The sequence below is a fragment of the Electrona antarctica genome, assembly GCF_951216825.1.
Source record: "Electrona antarctica genome assembly, chromosome: 9".
Lineage (NCBI taxonomy): Eukaryota > Metazoa > Chordata > Actinopteri > Myctophiformes > Myctophidae > Electrona > Electrona antarctica.
This window is the reverse complement of record NC_136790.1, coordinates 47399286-47418377: the sequence shown is the minus strand read 5'-3', so window position 1 is coordinate 47418377 and position 19092 is coordinate 47399286.

The following is a 19092-nucleotide window of genomic DNA, read 5'->3' as shown; positions in this document are numbered from 1 at the left end:
CAGACTTGCACAGCATAAAAGAAAGCTTACAGACCTCAGATGTCCACCAACGCTCATGGTATTACAATGATCTGGGTTAGGTGACGGGGAAAGTGGGTTTGGTGTCAAAAACGCAAGGTTTCATAGTTATCGGCGAACTTCGGTCGCAACAATACATATACCTATTAGGCTATATACTTAGTTGACTGGGATCCCACAGGTCTCTGCACATGGTCTGCTCCTGTTTTTCACAATGGTTACTTAATATAGAGCTATTTACCACTATTTACCACTCTTAATTTAATATTGTAAAAGTGGATGCTTAAGTCTACATTATCGGTCAATTATTACACTCTCAGTTTTAAACTAACTCTTAGGATTTTTTCTTCTGTGTACAGCCTCAACTGACCCTTTCTTCCTAATAGCCATAATTTTCCTGCAAATTAGTTAGCGGCCCTGGGTGTGAGTTTCTCTGACGGAGAGGCTTGCCGTCAAGTTAACCTGACCTTGCTCTCAGCGTCACCCGGCCCTCCACTGCTGGCCCCAATTCCCCTGCATGCTATGGTGGTCTATTTACCTTATACAGGCTATACTGCTGAGCTCAAGCTGGGGGGGGGGGGGGGGGGGGGGGGGGAGAGAGAGAGAGAATATGAAGAAAGGCTGAGTAGGAATGGGTCAAATGGGGTGGATCAACCTAGCTCATCCTCTTTGCACTGGGGTAGAGACAAAGATAAGCAAGATGATGGAAGGAACACCACCCATCTGTGCAGATGCAATTTGGTGCTGCGTGGTGTTCAGAAAATCACCCTGACAGCTGAAGTGTGGCATCGTCGTTCACGGTATGTGTGGTCCAGATGATCTTGGGTTACTGCTATGCCTCAGGCCTGAGGCCGATTCTAAAAACGGCTCTAAATCCTGACCTAAGGTTTCTGAAAAACTTAAATATTTATATAGCAGCATCAATTGTTTTACATTTTTTAATACTGTACATACTGTACAGATGCCCAAAATGGGTTCCCGGCCTGAGGGGGTAAAACACCAAAAGGGACAAGGTGCATTCTGCTCAGGTAAGCATATTTAGTTAATATTTATGTGATTCTGAACTAATTTGAAAAGTGTGTGAAAGACAATTTTGCTTAATTTAACTCCACTCGTCAGAACAAATGCATCTGGACCAGCACTAGGCCTGATGCAGCTCTTGTCGCTTCGTAATTTTTTTTAATACAACACCATATGTGCCTTACAGAATGCCTGATGAAGGTGGCTTGCTGTTTTAACCAAGCACAGATGAATTATGGCCAAGAAAAGTGGAAATATTATCCCGGCTAATCCATCACCTGGGTGCTGTGACAAAGGTTGTTTATTATCATTACCAAGATTGCATCATTATCAATATGTATTAGTATAGTAGGGCATCTCTCCATGCTCCAATAGGCCATGACAGGCCTTAAACAAATTACAGTATGTTGTTGCTTCACTGAGGGGAAAAGCAAAGCAAAGTTACTATATTTACCCAGGGTAACTGGACTAAGCATCAGATACTTGTTTACAGCCAGGCCCTGCTCATAGAACATTTCATGGTAGTGGTTCAATGCCTTGCTCAAGGGGACTTCAGCGGTGGTAATTTTAACGTGCCGGTCCGGGGATACGAACTGGCGACCTTCCGGTATCAAGACCGTTCGGCCACCGCTGCCACTGGTGGAGAAAGTATCCTAGATCTTTTGCTTAAGTAAAAGTAGCAGTACCACAATGTATAAATACTCTTGTTACAGGTAAAAGGACTTGTTTTACATTAGGTAAAAGTACAATAGTACTGGCATCAAATATATACTTACTGTTCCAAAGCAAAATGACTCACATAAAAAGGGGTTAATAATTGCCAGACCTTTTAAAAAATACCTGATCTGGCTTAAATAATAACACATTGTGTAGACACACAAGAATATGCTATTATCGCTATAATGTCCATCCTATCCCCTTAAACTTGTATGTCTATGTTATAACTTGCCTATTCCAAGTTGCAACTATAACTTCATGAAACATAACGGTTCTATGGTTGGAAGTTTTTCAGCGCCTAACTTGTCTGGTAGGTGGTAGCCTATACAGTATAGTGTCCGGACAGGGGCGCCTAACTTTGTTTCCAGGTGGGGGAGCACAGATTTGGACTCATGCGCACGCATGTGGGCGTGCACAAAGCGCGCACCCAAAAAAGGCGTTTTTTTCGGGCCGATTCGGGTTGGGTTCTGGATTTCCTCACAAATAGAACCCAGAGGGAAAGGGTGAATGGGAAGCTGTCTGGTGAATTAACATCATCCACCGGTTCACCCCAAGGTTGTGTACTATCCCCACTCTTATGTACACAAATGATTGCAGAAGTCAATATGCCGACAGACACATTATTACATTTGCTGATGATTCTGTCATTGTTATTGTCTGTTGGGTGATGGTGAGGTCAGCCATGGCCCAGTTGTGGATGATTTTGTTTCTTGGTGTGAAGAGGCATTTTTACAACTCAACGTCACAAAGACCAAAGACATGTTTATTGATTTTCGTCGATGTCCACCTGCTCCTCAGAGCAGTGTTATTGATGGCGAGTCAGTAGAGTTTGTAACTAATTACAAATATCTCGGGACAATAATAGACAATCGTCTCAAATTCGACTGCAACACTGAAATGGTGTTTAAGAAAGGCCAGCAGCGCCTTTTCTGCCTAAGAAAGTTGGCCAAATTTCAGGTCGATAAATCACTGATGGTTTTATTTTATAGATCTTTCATTGAGTCTGTCCTCACCTTTTCTGCCATTTGCTGGTATGGTAACCTTGGTGTCAGACAGAAAAATGCCCTTAACGGGGTTGTTACGGGGGCCAGCAAAATTGTGGGGGCAAATTTCAGCTGCCTGACTTATTTGTATGATGAGCAGGTGCTAAGAAAAGCATCATGTATTAGAGCAGACAGCTCTCACCCCCTATACCGGGAATATGAATTCCTACCTCCATCCGAGCCATCAACAAGGGAAGCAGGAGGAGGTAGATGTAGTTACACTCTGTGCACTTTAGCCCTGGTTGCACTTTATATTTAATGTAGCATTTGTATCTTGTGATAATGTATACGTATGTCTGTTGTTATGTATGTTGTACTGTTTGTAATGTCTTGAGAGCTTTTATTATCTGCTGTAAAACGAAGTGCCCAGTTTGGGACATATGAATAAACTTGACCTTGACCTTGACCTTGTCTTAGCACGATTCTAACTCTGTTAAAAGCATGACAGCCACTACTAAGAAGTCACTACTGACCTTGTTTAAAAATACCCACATGGTTAACTGCAGGGCTAACAAGCATTGGTAGGCTACTGCACATTCATGTCTGTGTGTGTGTGACTGTGTGTGTGTCAGGGCTGCTTTTTTTTTTTTAGGAAACAATAATCGCATCGCAGCCCGTTCCGTCGCAGTTGATTTTTCACCTATTTAAGCTGCGGTCGGTTTGGACCCCCGCCCCCAGGGGGGCCTACGACGGCCGCGCGTCGCCTCCTCCTCCTCCTAACCGGCGTCACTTATCATCCTCCCGTTAAGCAACGCCCGGCCGTCCGGTCGTGGGGCCACCTGTTGTCCCCCTTTGCGCTGCGCAGTGCCGTGCTAGCTTGCGCTGCAGAATTAGAGCAGATCTACAAGCTCACAATGCGTTGCAGCGCGACGCGTTGTGAGCTTGTAGATCGGCCGCGCCATAGATATATATAAACTCTAGATAGCTCACCCGCGCTGTTGGCCAATGGAGAGCGACGTCGTTACGTGGCGGCCATCTTACCTCGGGACACATAACATTGTGTCTATGGGGCATGTACTCTTAAATGACCATAACTTGCTCAATTTTCACCCGATTTTCAAACGGTTTGGTTTGTTATAAACGGCAGAGACGTCCGCATACTTATATGCTTTTATACGACGTTCATATAAAAAACATAAATTAAGCAGATAAGCGTCCTGAATCATAGCCACGTTGACAACGTTTGTAATAAACCAACCCGTTTGTAAATCCGTCAAGATTTGAGCGAGTTATGACTGTTTCTGTTTGAGCTGCCATTGAACATACTGTACTGTAGCCCCGAAGTAAGATGGCTGCCGGATGAACGACGTCAGAAACTCCGCCTTGAGCCATCTAGTGTTTATATATATCTATGGGCCGCGCCACTGCGCAACGCAGTCGAATTATACACACAATGGAAACGAAACAAAAACAAGTTGAACACATGTAGCCAGGCTAGTTGAGTGCACAACCGCTCCCGCTTACAAACAAAACGACTCGTCACAAGAGTGAAGTGAAAAGGTATGCTGTCATGACTCATGTCATGTAGGACTGTGTGTGGACAAAAAAGGTTTTATTTCAAATAATTTGTCACGCATGGACCGACGACCTCTCTCTCTCGCTGTCCAACAGGCTGTCTGCGCGCAGCGCACCGTGCGCTTCGAGCGTGGCGGCGGCGGCCGGGGGGATATTTGTGGGGGCGCAGTGCGACGCACTGCGCAGTGCGACGCGCAGTGCGACGGCAGTGCGTAGACCACAGATGGGACAGCCTGTATCAGCTCTTGCCTCTTACTTACACAATGTAGGCCTACAATCCCCCCCCCCCCCCCTATGTGTGTGTGTGTGTGTGTGTGTGTGTGTGTGTGTGTGTGTGTGTGTGTGTGTGTGTGTGTGTGTGTGTGTGTGTGTGTGTGTGTGTGTGTGTGTGTGTGTGTTCAACACACTCTCTCTCTCTCTCTCTCTCTCTCATAACGAGCAACCTTGATACAATAATAATCAGTGTGTTGCGTGCACTGGCCGTGCTGCCTATTTCCCCCCAATCGGACTTTTAATAAAGTACAAAACGAGATGAACACCTTCCCAGCGGAAGAGGGGACCCGCCAGCAGGTGCAAAAACGTAAAGACGGTAAAAATATACACTGACACCACGCTAGACAGGAACGCCCAAAAACGTCACATCCGGTTTTAGCCTGGGGTAAGAATTTTCTATGGCTGCCAATGCAACTTGGTCCAATCCTTAATCACATACGGACAAACATCTATGCCGATGCTATCTAACTTGCGGAGGTAGCGTGCCTTGTCCACGGGCAACAGATCTTTCAACGTATGGCATTGCAAATACGTTTGATAATCGCTACTCTGCTCAATATTGTTTTGAAAATGCCGCAAATTGCATTGCAGTGAACGAGTGCAAATCACAACTTCCCCCGGTTGTGGGCGGAGTCACAGTTTGAGGCGCTGTTTACGCGCCGTGGTGTCAGTGTATACTGTATGCCCGCCCCTATCCAACCAGCAACCCCAAAGCTGCTGCGGAATGAAATGATGGGATTTCAAAGTACCGGTAGGCTATCGTCTTTCGTCTATATGTTTGTATTGTTGAGACATAGGCTACTGATTGAACTGCCTATATTTTATGGCGTACATGTGTCATGGCTTATATCACACCGACGACACCGCCCATGTAAACACTCATTCGGAATGACCCTTTTCCATGTAAACTCGCAGCAAAAAACATGACTTCCGAAGTATTTATTCGGAATGATCAACCGGCATGTAATCACGGCCAGTGATAGATGTCCAGAGTGTAACGACACATGTCATGATGCACTGCAGGTATGGGGAAGAGAGGACAATACTGAAACAGAAGATGGCTGAGGCAGGAAGACAGTGGAACCTATAGGTATCCTGGGAACAACAGGAAACAGTCCGGATCAAACAAAAAGCAGTGATTGACTTTCTGAACGAGATAGGGATCTTTCACAGGATCTAGGGTGCAACACCCCTCAATACTCAATAGTATAACATAGCATGTAAGGAATAAGGTAGTGCATGGAGTCGGACTACATACTCCAGTACAGTAGGTGGCGGTATACACCTGAAAGCAATTGGTTGCAACCCGTCATTAAATCCAAAGAAGAAGAAGAAGAAAAGGCCTCATGTTTGGCCAGAAGCCTGATTTGAGGACTGGCTCCTCCTGTCAACACACAGCCAGAGGAGAGATCGACAGGGCGGAGCGGCTGTCAGTCGGTTGACAGCGGCTGTCAGTGTCAGGAGATCTCACGGTGGAGGAGAGGCAGCACGCGCGCTAGCAGCAGACGGAGCATTGTTTTCGACTGTGTTTGGATGCGAGCTGGTGTTTCACTCTAGAGGATCGGTGTGGTGGTTTGAAGAGATTTCTTCAAGATAGACGCTGATGACAGGGAAGGGAGCCGGCTGGCCGGAAGCCAAATGGCTTCCGAAGGGAGGGGGGGAGATGGGGGGGGGGAGCTGGCAACGACAGGGGCAGTGACAGCGACAGTGACACAAGTAACCGAAGTAACCAGAACAGTGTGACAGTGATTAATTTTTACAACCCGTGTAAACCCCTGGCAATGCAGGACCTGGACGGAGTAATGGAGAAGGTGAGACGCCCTGTCATATGGGCAGGAGACTTCAATGCACACAACCCGCTATGGGGAAGTAGGCTAAGAGACGGCAACGGTGGCATCATAGAAGAATGGATGGACAGGCACGGGTTGGTAGTCCTGAATGACGGGAGACCAACCAGGTATGATATAGCGCGGAACTCGTCTAGTCACCTGGACCTCACCATAGCGTCTCCCAGCCTAGCTAGAGCTGGGGAGTGGGAAGTAACAGGAAGCAACCTGGGCAGTGACCACTACTTAGTGCTGAGCAGGTTTGGGAGAGAGCTGAGGGAGGAAGAGGGAGAGACGATTCCGAGATATAATTTTCCCCAGGCAAAGTGGGATGAGTTTCAGGAGATGGCAGGCCGCCTAGTGGAGCAGGTAGACAGTGAGGGCTCAGTAGATACGTGGAATAGCTCCCTGTGCTCCATGATCCACGACGCGGCTAGCAGCGTCATCCCGCTGAAACGAGAGCCGAGAGCCCGGAAGCGGGTGCCCTGGTGGAATAAAAAATGCGACCAAGCAGTGAGGAACAGGAACAGGGCTTATAGGAGAGTGAAGAAGTACCCTATGATAGAAAATGTGGTTGAGTACAAGCGGCTAAGGGCGGTGGCAAGGAAGGTGATAAAGGGAGAAAAGAGGAGCTGCTGGAGAGCCTTCTGCGAGCGAGTAGGACCAGAGACGCCGCTGGGGCAGCTGTGGGGGGTGGTACATAAAATGGCTGGAGTATACAGAAAGAGGACCATCCCGGTGCTACAGAAGGGGGAGGCGGAGGCAGTGTCGAGCAGGGAGAAGGCAGATATGCTCGTGGACAGCTTTCAGGCAGTACACAGGTCGGAGTGTGTGGGCGAAGAGAGAGCGAGGAGGAGGGCAGAGATATTGGAAGGCAATAGATGGAAATTAGAGGTTAACGTGGAGAACGACAGCCCAACCAATGTGCAGTTCTCCAGGAGGGAGTTAAGGGACGCCATCATGGCTGGTGGGAATACCTCCCCAGGGCGTGATAGGCTCTCATATGAGATGCTGAAACATGTGGGTGAGCTAGTGGAGGATGAGATCTTGGCACTAGCCAACACAGTGTGGGCGGAAGGGCGCCTGCCGAAAGAGTGGAAACACGCTGTGGTGGTCCCGATTGTAAAACCAGGCAAGGAGGCGTCCGACCCGGGATCATATAGGCCCATAGCCCTGACGGCAGTACTATGTAAAGTCATGGAAAGGATGGTCACTAATAGGCTGGTTTATTATTTAGAGTCTAGGTGGCTGTTCTCAAACGTTCAGAACGGTTTTAGAGTTGGGCGGTCCACGATGGAGTCCGTCGCAGTGCTGGACCAGGACATCAAACGGGCCTTTAGAGCCAAAGAGGTGGTGATAGGTGTCTTTCTGGACATAGAGAAGGCCTACGACTCACTATGGAAGGAGGGACTCCTGATTAAAATGTATGACCTGGGGGTCAGAGGGCATATGCTGAACTGGGTGGGAGATTTTCTAAGGGACCGGACAATACAGGTGCGGGTGGGAGGGGTGAACTCTAAGAGAGTGGGGATAGAGAATGGCACCCCGCAGGGGAGCGTCATCTCCCCTGTGTTGTTCAACATTATGATCAACGACATCTTTGATAAAGTAGGAGGGGGATACGGGCTGTCCCTGTTTGCAGACGACGGGGCAGTTTGGAAAAGGGGGCTTAACGTGGGCTTTATCCTAGGGCAGGTCCAGAAGGCATTGCAGGCAGTGGAAGAGTGGGGGGACACCTGGGGCTTTAAGATCTCGGCACCCAAGTCCAAGAATATCATTTTTGGGTTTAAAAGGAAGCTACCAGACCTTGGGCTGACCATGTATGGGTCCCCGCTTGAGAAGGTCAAGGCGTTCAAGTTCCTCGGGGTCTGGTTTGAGGAGCGTATGACCTGGGCGGTGCATATTAGTAGAACAGTGGAAAAGTGTGAGAAACTGTTAAACGTACTGAGAAGCCTGGCGGGGAGTGAGTGGGGGGCTGATAGGGGGACCCTGCACCTAATCTACCAGGCCATGATTAGGCCAGCGCTGGATTATGGTAGCGTGGTGTACGGGGCCGCATCCAAGACAGCGCTGGGCAGGCTAGACGTAATACAGACCAGGGCGCTGAGGCTCTGCTGTGGGGCCTTTAGGACCTCCCCGGTACCGGCCCTGCTCATTGAGATGGGGGAAATGCCGCTATGGCTAAGGCGTGTCAAACTGGGGCTCCAATACTGGATCAAGCTCAGTGGGAGCAGTCAAACGCTCCCGGCCAGGTGCCTGTTACAGGAGGAGGAGGGAGGCAGGCACGAGCCGTTCATAGCGAGAGTGAACCAGTGGGCCAGGGAGTTAGAAATGGGGCAGGGGGGCATAGCGGAGCACGTAGGCTGGCCCCCAACTCCACCGTGGCTGGCGCCAGAGCTTGAGGTAGACTTGAGCTTCCTCCAGGTGGAGGACAAGGGGGAGGTGAGAGAAAGGGTGGAGGAGTACCTCAGTAGGGCAGCTAGGGGGGGCAAGACACTAGTCTTCACGGATGGGTCCAGAGACCCTGTTAGCAGGAGGGCAGGGTTTGGGGTCTACGTCGAGCAGCTGGAGCTAGAGTACAGTGTCCGCATTTCAGACAACAGCTCGGTGTTCACATCAGAACTTATGGCAATATTGTGGGCGGTTAGATGGGTGGAACAGGGGAGGCCAAAAGAGGTGGTCATTTGCTCCGACTCTGCAGCAGCACTAGAAGCCCTGAAAGGGAGCAGAAGCAAGGCCCGCCCAGACCTAGTCAGAGAAATAGTAAATGTCATGTGTAGAGTAGGGGGGGGGGGAGTGAGGTCACATTTTGCTGGGTCCCAGGGCATGCGGGGGTAGGAGGGAACGAGAGGGTGGACCATCTTGCTAAGGGAGGCCTGGGCAGGGAAGTAGACGTCCGACTACCCCTGGGGAGGGTGGAGCTCAGGGGGCTAAGCAAAGAGGGTTTGGTGAAGGAGTGGCAGGCGGGGTGGGAGAAGGAGGGCAGGGGTAGGCATTTTCACCATGTCCAGCCATCTGTAAACAGAGAGTGTGGGTGTAACTTTGTGCCACGCAGGGATGCGGTTAAGAATGAGGCTGGGGCACTGTGGCCTAAACAAAGACCTACAGCTAATAGGGAAACACGACACCGGGTTATGCCAGTGTGGGCAGCCGGAGACAGTGCGGCACATCTTTTTAGAGTGTAGGATGTTCAACACAGAAAGACAGGTGCTCTTCTCGAGGATGACAGAGGTAGGAGTAGAGGCTCTTACTATTTTCTCTTTATTTGGCCACAGTGAGAATCACCAGCTGATTACAAAGGCAGTACTGCAGTTCCTGCATAGTACTGGTGTATATAAGAGGATCTGAGTAGGTGAACAAATAAACCAGTGGAGGGCAGTAATACGCCTAGTAGCGTCTACACTGCCGGAAACCCTAAAAGAAGAAGAAGAAGAAGATTTGAGTGTTTGTTGTGGACCTGGAGGCATGAGGTGTACAGCCTCGTTTTTATTAACGCATCATGCTGCTGCTTCCTGCATTATGTGCACATTCGAAACAGGTGGTAGGCCTACTGTACGCAGGGCCGTTCTGTGACTTAACTATCTTTGAGCGCTTCCAAACTCCAACATCACGCTTTGCAGATTGAAAGAGGATAATTCAAGCTTGCCCTACAGCTGCAATTTCTATTTGGATTAATGGGCTGTCAATGGAGGGTATTACAAGTTCACGTTTTGCACTATTATTTTTGCTACAATAAAAGGCAGAACAGCAGGAGGTAAATGATGACTGGTGGCTTGAAATAGTTGAGAAATATCTGGCTGTCATCACATTTTATGAGGTTGTAAAAAGCGAAAAGCGACTTCAAAGTGAACTGGCTGGACATGGCAATGCATGAATTATATACTATTCTACTGTAGGCCTATGTCACAGCACCAGGGTTGGAGTGGATTCACATCCCATTAAATCAGTTAAAAATGTGGAGTGAAACTATTTGTCATTAGTAGTTGATTTAGAACAGGGGGGGAATAACTTTTTTAACAGAAGTTCACAACACATCACAATGCAATGTGAGATTGTACACCTATTTTTGCTATGATCCTTTTTTATCTTTCTTTTGGGGGGGGGGGGGGGGGGGGGGGGGGTATACATTTTATAATGTTCACCTAAAATCTATTTTTGTTTTATAATTCATTACATTGATTAGTTCTATGTAAAGCACCTTGGATAAAAGGTGCTATATAAATGCACCATTTATCATTTATTCCGTTGAATTACTGTAACACAACAACCAAGGCCATCACATGCCATGTTTTAAGAGGGGTGCCTGGTGGCTCAGACAGCGAGTGCACAGACCATATGCTCCCTGTGGACCCGGGTTTAAATCCAACCTGCGTCCTGTCACACACGTCTCTCCTCTCCGCCTGCCCTTGGCACATAGGGAATACACATGACCGGAACACACGTCTCTCCTCTCCGCCTGCCCTTGGCACATAGGGAATACACATGACCGGAACACATGTGAGTCAGGACTGATACAGAAGGCAAGATGTCAACAAACGGGAATAGGAATAGATAGGGAACATGATGCTCTAGCAAGCAGATGGCATTTGTACTTCAACGGTGACATCCCGTACCCCTGGGCCTGCATGTGCTCTACTTTATCAGTCTTGATAAAGAAGAGCACATCGTGGAATCAGAAACGCCGCACGCGTATACTGTATATAAGCTTACACAGCTTGAGACTGATCAAGATTAGTTCTAAGATTATGTACAGATACTGGGATGTGGGTCAAGCCGTGCATATTACAACAGTTCTGGTTCTTGATAAAGCAATCATTGCTTTGATTGCCTTGAGGTTCTCTCTTTTTGACAAAATGACAGTGTGGTGGCACGTCAAAAAAGCACTTTCACCTAGAAACTCCATTCACACTTTTTATAATTCAGCTTACTGTGGAGTTTGGAGACACATGCTGGAACTTTTTACTTTGAAATGATTTGTAGTTTGATTTTGAGATTTGAGTTATTTAACTTAAACGCCCAATGCATTCTCAATGGCAATATCACAAACTTTGGCATGCTACTAGTCCTACATCAGGGGTGCCCACACATTTATGACGTGAGATCTACTTTCAAAATGACCAGCTCAACAAGATCTACCCACTGAAAAAACAAGTGTACCATTGCTGAAAATAGTTACTTTAAATATATAATGTACCTGCTATAATGTATATAATGTACCTTCTGTCAAAATATGTCCCCCCCGTATTTAACTTAAACTCCCAATGCATTCTCAATGGCAATAGCACAAACTTTGGCAGGCTACTAGTCCTACATACTTACACCTAGAAACCCCATTCAAACGTTCAGGTTCATCTTACGGTGGACATGTTTGCCTGAAAATAAATCTTTGAAATGTTTCATAGTTTTAGAAATATAGTGCTTTCAAATTTGAGAAATTCACAAAGGGAAAAGTGGAGAGACGGGGGCAGGACTGGTGGGGGGTTAAGGGTCTCTACTAGGGTCTTAAGCCTAGGATTTGTGCATTGATTGAATACTTTATTAGTCAGAAATGTAATTTAGTGTAGGATGTGTTAACTGTACAAAGAAAACTTAAATCATCTTACATGACATACATTAATTATACATTAATTTTGATGAATTGAAAATGGTGGGCCCTATTTTTCTTCTTTTTGAAGACTTTAAATGGGACATTCTGCACAGTGAGTACTTTTACTTTTGGTACTTTAAGTACAGTACATTTGTTTCCACCACTGCACAGAATGTGCTCTTGACTGGCCCCTACAGTGGGAGGCTGCAGTCCTGGAGCAGGCAGATGGATAGACGCCCCAGGCAGTTTCATCACCAGGCAGGCACGACCCACACCAAAATAACCATACTTATTACGGGCTGTTCATTCCTCGCCCCCGTCCGGTGTCCAGCATTTTTTGGCACCTGGAGTAGAACGTTTTGGAGAGCGGTGACGCTCATCAATGTCACTGTCCTATCCAGAGGCTTGGAGTGACATGACCAAAAGCTGCAAACATTGAGCAGAGGCGTTTCTCTCAGTGCACGGTGCACGATGGACATGATATCCAAATCGCTCGGTCGCTGAATGCTCTCTTTGGACACAGTCCTGTAAACCAATGACCATTTTTTCTTTTATTGTTTTATTTTTTGTGAAAGTGTAAAACACCCTTGTCTTAGACAAGGATTCAGAAACGTTTTGTTTTGTTTTGTTAGAAGCATACACAACTATGTGCATTGATAAGTGTAAGAATGTACTACTCTCAGCTTTCTTTTAAAATATATATTTTTGTAAAAATGTTGGCCCTTTAAAAATGTGTCTAGATCTTTGTCAACTCCCAATTCCGTCATATTTCTACAAAATCATAATTGAATCAAGCATAAACTGGCTTAGCTATATCCTATGGTCTCCTATGGGTCTCACTTCCTGTTTTAATTAAAGGCAGGAGAGCTGCTGAAGCTATTGGAACTCTTCCAATTTCAAACTAAATAAAAATGATGGTTTTAAATGTGTAATTTTACTCAGAGAGAGCGAGTAAGCGGGAGAGAGAGAGAGAGCGCGCCCCGGACACAGACAGCAGTGTGGTGAGGAAGCCCCGCCCACAGACAGCAGTGTGGTGATTGGTCGAAAAATATCGTATCCAGGGGAAATACATCTGACGGATGTTTCCGGCCCGACATTTCCGGCTATGCACGCTCTGCCTAACATATCGTTACCAGGCTTTTCTCTTCGCAGATGAGTAAGGCTGGGACCGAGGCTAAAAGAGGTTCCTTTATGTTAGGTCTTGTAAGTGCCTGCGTACAGTACATGAAAATGAAAATGAAAAAAAATATAATAATATATATTATGTATATATGTATATATATATATATATATATATATATATATATATATATATATATATATATATACATCATTCTTTTTTATATACCATATTGTGAATGCCAAAAAAGTTTGCGTCTGTACGTCAGTGTGCTGCTTTGAAATGATGGCTTCAAAGGCTTTAACAAGCCTTAAGCGTGTCGTGGGAGGTGGCATTAAGCCCATTTCCATCACACCACCGCAGCGACACGAGGTCTGCATTTAGGCCTACAGCAGGATCAGAAGAGTCTACAGAAACACGTTCTGCATTCGGAGCTGCAACAAGACACCGTGGAACTCCATTCATGTCATGTTTTCACTTCTGACAGAGTAGAGATGGGCAATTAATGTGATTCTGTCAGACCGACACATCAGCAGGTTGAACGAGGCGCTCGTTTTCATCCCGAAAGAGGAGTCGAGCAGGGCAGGAAATCCTGCCCTGTTTTAAACTCCCTTGAGATGGCAACGACAGTATAGCCTGTAGCCAGACATCTGTTTCTCTGTCCACGGTGTACTCCGTCATGAGTTGTCACAAATGTGTATACTAACGTATGAATAGACTAGTGCGGCAGTCAACACTTTCATCTCTGCTGTGCACCAGTCATCCAATGAACACATTCTACCCACAAGACCCTGACATTCCTCACATCCTACACTCATTGCTGCTGCTGCCTTGGACCCGAGACAATAGAAATAAACATCTCTGAGTGATGACATGGGCCAGGCTGTGAAGAGTCAATTGGAAGCCATCTACAATAACGGAAAGGTACGGGATGAGAGATTTACACCTGGAGAAAAAGGAGAACGTTGATACAAGGCAGGTGAAAAAAGCAAAACCTAGAAAATAATCTTTCCTTCACAGAACATACTAAAGATGATGAACAAGCATCAACACAATACTTTTCTCTAACACCATGTCCAAATAACATTTCAATCCTTCCACACAAGTACAACATCTCCCCAGATTGCTCTCATAGACTTCTATGTTACGGGCCTTTTCTCTCAAATTGCAGACACTTCAATGCAATCTCTATGGGATCCAGGACTAGGGCAGCTGCTCCCATCCCCACCCATACAGACTGGTCTCATTCAACATGAGAATATGGTCATCATCCTTTTTCGACCGCGGTCAAGATCATGGATTTCACAATGCCACGCCAGACTTCCCGGTCCTTCATTGCCATCCCCAGTTCCTGCTTACTGATGCATGTGTCCCTAGCGATGACATCAGGGAACGACGTCGGGCAGGATTCCAGAGAAGAAGGGAAGATATAACCTCATGATCAGCTGGCAAACTGTGTTCTTCTGGATCGGACTAGTGAAGAAACATGGGGAAGGTTGCCATATATTAAAGAAGTCGATGGGTGGCTCTTCCAAGAGAGATTTTGCGCTGGATTTTATTTAACAAACTCCCCTGGCTTACATGTGGCAGGGAGAAAAAGAAAGACAGAATATACAATCTAAATGGTCACTGGTTTCCCTGAACTTGTCATAGATGTCATGTTTAAGTTTCCCCAAGCATAGACGGGGAGGCATGCAAGTTTAAAGGAGTAGTTTCGTATGCTTAACTTCATGATTGTTGATGTGGCAGCCAAATGACCTGTGTGTACTTGCAAACAATTTTGTCAGGTGAAAACCTGACTGATGAGAGCCCTTGAAATGTAGAACCTCGTCATCAGCTACAGTAGTGTACTTGATGTGGAGACGAGATTGGCTGCTTCTAGCCAATGGGACGGCAAGCAACGGCAAAGCTACCTCTGGGCAATGGGAACTTGATTATAGACCAGACCACAAAAGAACAAGGAGCCAGGCAGGCAGGCAGGCAGGAAATAAACTGTCTCGGCAGGGTGGTGTCTCTGTATCGTTTACGATAGTCAGTCACTCATTATTTGATACAGTCTGTCGCATGGTCTCGGCCAGGCTGAAGTGCAGCCAATGCAAAGCCACAACAAAACAGTCAATGAACCTCGCACAGAATGTTGGAAACGAATGTAAGCAACGGCCGCGAGGTTGTGACACTGACACCATAGCCATCTAATATATATTTTGTGCACCCATTCTGGGTTTTAGGATGACCCAAGGGACATGTGTACCAAATGTCATGCTTTTATCTGCCGCGTATAACGTTCCAGACAGTATTACCCCCTACTAATAGAAGAGTTACAATATTGAGGGGGCGGAAACCGAGCGCTTGAGCGCTGTTCATTACATGCAGCCTGAACTGAGACAAGCTGGAGTTGGAAATAGGCCTACATACAGGGCGGTGCAAATAAGAGCTATTTTAAGCATGTGTGCAACATGACAACTGTTTTAAAGTATTGTACAGTAACAACTAAAGTCTCTTTAATGTTTATGTTGTACTATTACAAGTAAGACGCGTAAACGCGGGAAGCGAACGAAGATGTTGTTGCAGTCTGACACACACACACACACACACACACACACACACACACACACACACACACACACACACACACACACACACACACACACAGACCTCTGTATCGTTCCAATTTCAGTTGCCCTCTGGTGGCGGGCGGGTGGTGTTACAGCGTGACACACACACACAGACTGACACACAGACAGACAGACAGTTTTGGTCAGCTTCTATAGTTAGTGCTCACTTCGTTCGCAACTACAAAACAATCTAAAGGGATTTAAGATCATTAAAGCTGGGCTGTTGCCTGAGTCCGTCCAGGACTTGTCCCTATTTGTTGTCCCCATTCTCAATAGAAGTCTATAGGAGAGCCGCCATGGACTGACGCAGTTTGCGTAACTCTGTCTATATCGGACACAGCGCACGCAAACGGCCGCGAGGGCAAGGTTGTGACACAAAAACATACACGTTACTAATAAAACAATAATATGGGGGGAGAACACAACAGAGACTTCTTTCACCTGACATTATATCACTATGTGATTAATTCTTGTTTTTTAAACCTCATTAATTAACCCTTGTCCTAGTCAAACATTCAGCGCAAATCGCGATTCCTGGGCGGGATTCTGAGATGCTTGATAAATACGGTCCATTGTCTGTAAATCTCCCACATAAACATAATATATTATTCAGTGCAATCGAACCCCCCCCCCCCCCTATTCACCTACAACACTGATTATACACTGCTCTTCATGGCAGTCATCCAATGGCTATAGCGCGCATGCAGCATTCTTGTATCTCAGTTCATTTCAGGTGAATTAAGTTCAGCTGGGTATTCTTTGTTTCAATATAGTTTGGGGATCGAAGCTGATATTAACACAAAGCGTGCAAACGATTCTGATTAACTGCATGCACCTCACTGCTACGATGATAGCATTGGACGACCAACCTTTTCCTAGGCCGACAGTAAATGTTCTCTTATAGCGAGAATCACACAGCATACTTCAAAAGAAAGCGTAACTTGTCCACTCTAATTAAAAAAAAAATGATTTTACCATCTTCCATTCTGGAGATATGTACCTTTATGTAACACCTGCTTTTGTAGTAACGTACTCTTCTTGAACAGAAAGCCTAATTAGGAGCTGTTTTATGTCAGACGCTGTGTATCGTTCCAACTCGGCTAGCCGAGTTCGCCTGCTGTTTTTTTCCTCAGAGGTGGAAAGACTGTTGTGAGGCGGTTAGTGTTGCTGCCGAGCCTGCCCAACTCTCGTAACACAAGTTACACAACACAGCGCATTTGCAATGTTCCATCTGACCGGCGTTGATCATCATGATAAAGAAATAACCGCTCGCCGAGGGACGATAAATCCGTGAGTTTTTTTGTTTGAGTATGAAGAAAAAAGGAGATCTGACCGACAGACACTCTTCTTCTTCTTCTTCTCTGCGTTTTTTGGCGGATCGCAACCAACATAAAGGTGCATACCGCCACCTACTGTACAAGAGTGTGCAACATCATGTCAATTTTCTAGTGCTACTTAGATCCCTACTACTCAGGTTTGTAGTGTATAAAAATATAAACAGTGCCTTCCTCACCATAGCTACACCCTTTCCCTCTGCTCCAAGAATCCCTGACAAATCCCATTCCCGTCCTGCATCACTAACTTTGTCCTTCAGTTGTGCTCTTTCCTCTATGTACCTATCACAGTTGCTCAACATTTTCTATTTCCCCACAACTTCCACATTTGTTGCTCTCTGCTTTACCCATAGTCCGACAGACACTCAGTCAGACTCGGGTCATATTACACACAAGACCCCTCCGCTGAAACACACAGGAGGGAGCCCTCCCTCCCTGAAACAAAGAGAGAGAAACAAGATGAGGTGCACCCCACTCCACTGAGACGATCGACTTGGTATGCAGCAATTCTGTTGAGTCCTGTTGACCTGAGTTGCATTGACCGGCACTGTCCAATTGCATTTAAAGTGACATCCTTTTATCTCTGTATCAATATGTGCTTAGTATGTCTGTTTTGATAATGTCCCTGTACCAATTCTATACTTGATTATGCCTCTGAAATTATCTATACACCTTTTGTTTTTTATCTAAATTTTCACTTGTGGATTGCTGTCATTCAATACGATTTTGAATCTTTGGTTTCGTTTTGATCAAATTCTGTCAATTTAGGTGAAAAATACCCACAGATGATCACTGTGGCTGGAAGCAACACACAGCTTATATTATGCTTATAGCAGGCTGTTCCACTCAGAATGTGCAAAGCCTGCAAGCACATTACTCAGAATAGTAATACACATGCCTTCACTGCATGTATCAGAATTGTAGTGCCATACATTTGGGACGGCATGAATGCTTCTGAATCTAACGTTCCACTGTGCCCCTTCACTCAATTACCGCAAAACCTGAATATAGTATCTCTCACTCTCTTGTTCTGTTGTTCATAAACTGAGCAGGAATGTTCTGCACTCTGCGCTCCCTCTGTGTGAGCTGAGAGAATGAATTGGGACAGCTGCACAGGCACCGATAGTCGCATTGTGCCACGGCAGCGGAAAGAGCCTCGGGAGTTTGTGTGTGAGCCAGGAGAGAGGCCTTGGAAAAAGCCCTGTGTCAGACCTTTTCACTGCAGAGATGCAACCCCCCCCCCCCCCCCCCCCCCCAAGCCCCCACTCACACTGACAGAGCCCTGTCACACACCTGATCGCCATGTTGATGGTGGCTAGCGAGCTTGTGAGAGTGACACCATCCGTTCGTGCCCAGATGACAATTAGTATCTGTGGGCAGACTGAGAAAAAAAAAAAAGAATCTGCTCAGCTCAGCGCCACTTTTTCCTCTCACTCACTCTGCCTGTTCATGATGCTGCTGTTGTGTGAATATTTCGTCACGTTTTTTTTTTCTTCTTTCTTTTAACTTGAATTGAATATTTGCATCAGTCCTCAAACATGCTGAGTAAGTCTCATAAACCCTAGAGGGTTCATGAAGGACAGCTATTCTAAATGAATTGTATTATTTAACAAAATGTATGGACGTCGAGCGGAAAATAAGGCTGTTTTGCTTATAAACTCTGACAAAAAAGTTTACCTTCTTAGATACCAAGTTTCCAGCTATAAGCACGGCTTACTGTGGCAGATCGAGGTAGAGGAGCACAGAGAAGTGGAGTAAGGAAGTGGGACACCCTCTGGGGGTTCATGAAGGCACATAGAATATTCCCTTAACAGATACAAATGTGTTTTTTACACAGTTTACAGATTGTGCACACTCTCACGATGTTTTATTATTATTGCCATTTCTGAGAATGATTTCTGTTGGGAATGCATGCCCCTTCGTTTTTACAAAAACCCATTTTACCCATTGTCTTCTAGAGTACCTGTTGTCAGAGTTCATTTTGGCCCTAAACGAAAATGCATTATTCTTAGATTGATCAAATC